The sequence below is a fragment of the Cyprinodon variegatus genome, unplaced genomic scaffold, assembly GCF_000732505.1.
Source record: "Cyprinodon variegatus isolate N-32 unplaced genomic scaffold, C_variegatus-1.0 Scaffold145, whole genome shotgun sequence".
Taxonomy (NCBI): domain Eukaryota; kingdom Metazoa; phylum Chordata; class Actinopteri; order Cyprinodontiformes; family Cyprinodontidae; genus Cyprinodon; species Cyprinodon variegatus.
In genome coordinates, this window is record NW_015150598.1 from 635,869 (window position 1) to 642,665 (window position 6,797).

Below are 6,797 nucleotides of genomic sequence, written 5' to 3' on the forward strand. Positions count from 1 at the left end.
AACCTGCAAAAAAATGCCAAAGATAGCACAGAATTGCATACAAAGATTGGAGTTTGAAGGTCCATTATGCTGATTTCCAAATAGTTAAACTCTTAAGGACAATAAACTAAAGGTGCCCAGCTCAGGTACAAGAAGCAGATAATAAAAGAGATGAAAAAAAAAAAAAAAACACTGTCAAAATGTACAGAACAACTTGTAACAACAGCTCTTGTAATCATTTGCATCAGGTGTATAAAGACAACCAGGAATGAATGTTGTATTTGGATACCGACTACCCTTGATGGGACCATAAACACTTCCCCAATGATGTGTTTTCATTTTCCAGTGTTTTATGGTCATAAGTTCTGCAAGTGTTCTGTGAATATTTATTCTGCTGATAAAAGTCTTTTTACTTGTGCCTCCAGCTCTTTCTTCTTATTTTATTACTAATATATGTCATTCTGACTATAAATACAGCTTAAATATAGCTTTGATAACCTAAAAGTGGGTCTTTCATCACCTCTTGAAGATAGAGCCTCTGAAGTTTCAACTTTATTTAACTTAATAATAATTAACTGATTTTATTTGTTGCTTTTTTTAATGAAGGATTCCTGGAGTAGCTTTATATATAGCAGAAAACACCTTCAAAGGTTCAAAGAAAAGACATTAAGCTAATTAGGTTTGTACACACCCCTGCAAATGAAAATAAATCTAGGTCCTAACCACATAAACACGATTAACTGGATGCTCAAATCTTCACAGTTGGTTATAAAAGATGGTGACAAATAACAATTTACTAAATTCTCTATGCTTAAAGTCTCTGATAATTTAAAATGTTATTTCAGGACTTTTCTGTGTGTTTTCTTTTCTGAAGGTGGACACTCAAGGTTAACGTTCAGCAGTTTGATTCAACGGAAAATAAATCCATTGTATGTATCCATTTGTTCGTGCAGGGTCATATGGGGTCTGGCTTCCTTCTCCCTCTCCAAAAGTCGTTTGGAGAGGCGGGTACACCCTTGTCAGGTCACCAGTCCATAATGAATAAACACAGAGAGAGAAACAGGACGAACAATAACAAACAGTGACTCATATGTAAGGTTTAAGGTATGAGGGTGTGCAGAATACCTGCAGATAATAGGGAGAACATGCAAACTATGTGAATAACAATACATCAGCCTTTATACATCAATTAACTGAAGAATGATTAATTTAAACTCATGCCCAATTTAAACATCAATCCACATCATCATCTGTAATATACACATTTATTTTGAAGTACACAAAGCTTGAGACTATAGTAGACAGCAAATGTACTATGTACATCATTCTATTATTTTTATGCTGAACAATGGAATTCTTTTTTTTTTAATGCCCAATATGTGTAAAAGAAAGGAAATTCTCTATTCATACAAGTCATTTATTGTAAGTTGATATGTAGATATTATGTTAGGAGAAGATATAGCATCACATTGATTGCAGACAGGTAAATTGCATGGAATGAAAGTTGTGTTATGACAGATTTGTGAAATCGGCAAGCATCCTATCTTCGTTTAAAAAACAAACAAAAAAACAACAAAAAACAGTGTTGTACTAAAGCTGGTGATTTATATTCCTAATGCATACCTTAGTTAACAGAAATCCCAGTTGGGTTTTCGACCCAGGATCTTCTATTGAAAAATAACAGTGGAACCAACTGGAACACCATGCAGTCACAACGCAGAAAAGTGTATTGTGACTTGCTACATATGCATTTAGTCTGAATTTAAAAAAGAAGTATGAAAATAATGCTGGTCATAGTGAAGTGATGCTAGGCTCGAGTCAGTCTGCTCAACACAGCTTCAACCTTTTTGAAGCAGAAGTGTTGCTGAGAAATGTTTCAAGCGCACCCCAGTCGCGTGACCCCTGCGAGACAGGCCTTTATATGTCACACTCCGTATCAATCTCACAGTAAGTTCGAATTATCTGGCCGTTTCATTACTACTGAAGTAATTTAATACATTAGACTCTAGGTTCAAACCTTGGGTTTTTTCCCCTTTACAGTTTTATTTAAAGACAGGAAAAGAAATGTTATATTTAAGTCTAGTTTAGAATTGATTCAAAGTAGTTTGCTTCATTTACATAGATCTAAAATAGATAGACACACATATCTCTACCCACCACAGTCATCCACTGATTAATAGACATATGACAGATATTTATTCACACAAGACATCTGAACAGTTATTAATGCTTCTCCTTTAATACTTTTCATCTTCATCTGACAGAACAACAGCAGAAACACGGAGAACCCGTGAGAACTACTGGGCAGCAGAATTGGTTTGAATCATTTGAACTATCAGAATTAGTTAAAGGATAATTTATTCTTGTTTTCATACAGTTGTAGGTGTAGTCCGCTCAAATATTAGGCCGCATGGATCGAGAAATGCAAAAAAAATACAGATACTGTATGCAATAGAGGGACAAGGAGGGTTTCAAACCCAAATCTGATAGTTAATAGGCATGCATGTTAACCTGTCTGCCAAACGACTGTTTACACAGCCTGGAAACCAGGACAGATTATAATTCTGAGCCTTAGTGAGGGGACCACACCGTCACATAGCTGTTATCATCAGAAAGGCTGTTTATCATTGTTTCTTTTTTATTATTTATTTGTATTGTCATTTTCAATACTACTATCATGGAACAAACACGTTTTGCTGTGAAATAATGCAGCCATTAGGATAGCTGCTCAGTTGTAGTTCTGATGGCTATCCAGCAGATGCTGCCATTATAAACTGTTTAAAATGTATCAAGCATGGTATCGACTTTTGGCCAATTGTGTCAAATTGGTTCTTTGGTTCATGAGGCTTCGAAATTGCCATAACTAATAATTGTCTGATTCCAGAACAGAGAAGGAGGCTGTTTTGTGACAGTGACCCTAGTGGTTAAACATTATGGTGTTGCTTTAATTGAAGCACTATACCAGGGGTAACCAATTAAAAATGGCTTAATGAGAGCAGGCGGCTTTAGGCTGCCCTGCAAGGTTTTAAACCTGCGTTTGATTGGTGACAAAGCCATTCTAAACCGCATATCAAGGTAGTCATATTTATTTTTCATTATGTTCTGTGTAGGGAATCCAGCTTCACAGCAGTAGGTTGAGCCAAACATACTCAAAATGTGCAGGGTCATCTCTGAGCACACCATTTCACTTTTCTTTAACCAGTTCCCTGCTATTCTTCCAGCAGTCCACACTTTCTCTTCTCTCTTTTTCTCATCGTCTTCTCCCTCTTTCCCATTGCTTGCCACAGGTTTGCCTGCTGTGTCTAAAAGTAGCTAGCAGCAGCAACCCAGATTGACACAGCTCAATGGGTTATTTGTATCACATGCAGCCTGTTCTCGGACACTCTGGAGGGCTTTATCATGTTGACAGGAGAAGCGGTGCAAGTGAAGTTAGACACTGTGGTTGGAAAAAATGCAGTAATTTCTAAATGTTTTGAATCAGGTTGGGTCCGGATTATCCAGCAGGTGGGTCCGGATCCGGACCCTGGTCCACTAATCCATGACCTCTGCACTATACCATTCATTAAAATGCATATCAATTGAACGTTTAGCTGCAGTTGAACAACGACAGAGTAAATGAAATGTTTCATTATAATAACAAGTTGTCATGTAAATGAAGGCCAAAAAAACAACAATATTATATCTCCATAGTGAAAAAATTATAGAAAAATAAAAAATCTGATACATAGCACAAAAACAGGTGAAACTATTAAAAAATACTTACATTGGGTCACATTAAATGGCTCTGCTATGATTGCCCAGGCCAAGGGTTTATTCCATAATCCAACATCAATGGGATCAGTTTTAATGCATGCATGAATGGTGCCTATGGCTGGACCTAATAACCATTAAAGAGGGCTTTAGAATGAAATATGAAAACAACAGCAGTGGTCATGCATAAAACCTTATTCTGTTTTAAATTATTGCTTGTGTCCAGCCCTGAAAGAGTATTTTACCCTACAGACATGGGGCAATCATTGTGTTTTTCCTTGAAATTAGTAAACCATTTCATCTGGTATTCTAATAATGCAGTTGCATTTTTCTTTTAGCATAGCCTAGAAAAAAATAGTGAAACCATTTATTGTCCCACAAGGGACAAATTCTGGTGTTTACAGCAGCAAATAGATTATAGAAAACAATTGTCACACAAATGTGGACCTTAGAAAAATGTGTAAGAATAACATACTAGTGAGGTGTTAATAGAAAAACAATAAAATACTGTACTGTAAAAATTTTTATCAATAAAAAAAAGTGCACCTGGAGAATATATAACCAATATACAGCTATGGATATTTGAAAATAGCAGCAACGTCAGAGATGTGCAAAATGACAGCAGCATGTTGTTTCCCAGCTCCTGCATGGAGTCCAGAGGGCATCCAATCACAGAGTTGGCCTTCCTGATCAGCTTATCCAGGCACTTTCCTTCGGCTACAGATGAGCCACTGCTCCAACAGACAGCTCTAAAGATGGCCAGTGCCACAACAGAGTCGTAGAAGGTCTTTAGGAGCGCCCCCTGCACTCCCAAAGACATCAGTCATCATCTTAGCAGGAATATACTGCTCTGACCTTTCTTATACAGAGCCTCAGTGTTATGCGTCCAGCCCAGTTTGTTATTCAGATGAACACCTAGCTACTTATAAGTCAATATCTTCAAAGTTATCTGGCTTTGCCGCAGGTATGCTAAAGGCTAGACTCTGGGGTGTGTCACAACAAAGTGACATCAGTACTGGCTTAAAATGGAAACCCTTAAACTGTAATTCCTCATGAATACTTTAAAAATAGCCTAAAGGAATTCCTGTTGGATGCTCTTCACGTTTATAATTGAGAGATTCATCATAACACAACCAGTGACAGGCTCCACCAATAAGAAGGAGTGCCAAAAACCGATCAAGCCACCCTGATAGAGGAAAGCCGAAGGCAAAAACAATTCAACCTATTAGGTTACAGGAGAAAATATAATTATTTTTTATTACTTTTATTACAAAAATAAGTTCACCTTTTGAAGACTGGTGAAATGGGATATGTGAGAACAGTATGCGTGCATGCTACAGATTCAATGTTTTGACTTTAATCTGTTTTGGAACCGTTATGGTTGCACACATGTGTATAACAGGCTGTCATTGCTTTTCTGCATCAATGAACAGAAAGTACTCTGTAACAAATCAAAGCTAAACGTCAATATTGGATACTTTCCACTGAAACCATCAAAACTGAGTTCTATAAGAGTGGGTTGGCATTAAAAACACTTATTGGAACCAGTGTACAACATTTAATGGGTTGATGCTTTGGTATGTCTGAAGGAAGCACACACCCCATCGTGAGCAAAGAGGGACTTCCCCACAAATTCTGGAAGCACAGCATTCTTGACGCTAACGTTAAAGTCATGCTGACATGGAAAGCAACTTTAAAAAATAATTTTATGAAAGTACACCAATGGAAAATATGGATAAAAAGCCCCTGAAATATTTGTCCTTATTGTACATTCATCAGAAAAATATGATCCATGAAGTCTTTTGGCTGCTGGAAATGTGTTTTTTTGCTGCATTTTGTGCATTGGAAGTTACTCAATACTACCTAAAGTAGTGATGCCAAGGTTCTAATTTATTGCCATGTGGGGAACATAAAGCGTTATGGTTAGTGATATTTTGATTCATTTTTAAATTCATGATACTCAAATCAAGCCAATTATGAGAAGTACTCCTTGGGCTACTTTGTGGTTATGGAGTCACATTGAAACAAAATTTGTGGATGATGAGAATTGTTGGAAGCGGAAAATGTTTTTTTAATCCTTTAGTCCAGATTTAGCAAATATATAAAAACCCAAAACAATAATAACATGCAAAGAGATCTCTTGAACCTCTTGGCTCATTTAAAGTGTTCTACCTAAGACTAATATGCCCCAAAAGAGTTGAATTCATCTTAGAAACAACATTAAAAAAAAAAATTAGAAAATAGAAAAATAGAAAAATCACTTCTATTTTAGAGGCCTATAACTTAATATAAATTTGAATAAGAGTATGAACATAACATACAGCAGAAAGCTTAAATGAAAAATAATTTCTGCCAAAAACGTTTAAAGCACTATAACTTCTCCTTTTGAAAGTATTTTCAGAACACAATATCTAGCAAATCATAACACAGAATCTGGGCACATGCTGCACCAAAACAATACAAAAATAAATTACTAGTATTAGTTAATAAATGTTTAGGAGAACCCCCAACATTTTAAGTACCACTATGTGCCATTTTCTTTTTTTTTATTCTGGTTATTTTCTTATCCCTAATCGTGTCTATATATTTTGGGATCTCTTAGAAACCCCAGTAAAGATGTATTTACTTTTTTTTAAAAAGAGAGAAACAAAACAAAGAGAATAGTAGCCGACTCCAAATTGGACTCCTGGTATCTCATATAACTAGTTACGTTTACACAGTTACATTTACTTGAATGCATTTTCTAAAAGTTTTTGGAGTACCTTTGGGAGTAGTTTTGCAACACCGTAATTTTTAGTTTTCTTGACTGATATCATCGTGAAGTGCACCTTATCTTACTTAAGTAACAATTTTAGTTATTCTACACATCACAAGTACTATAACTTCACTGAACACAGCCCAAAAGTGTTCAAAGTGATGTGAAACAACTCCACCAAAACTAGGTTTACACTGACAGACTTGAAGTGTTCCTTTTCCCTGCTTACTAAACACACACTGCAGACTCAGACAATTGCATTTTCAGGAATGTGGCAATAGAGATTAGCCTGGGTGCCATTCCGAACTTAGTC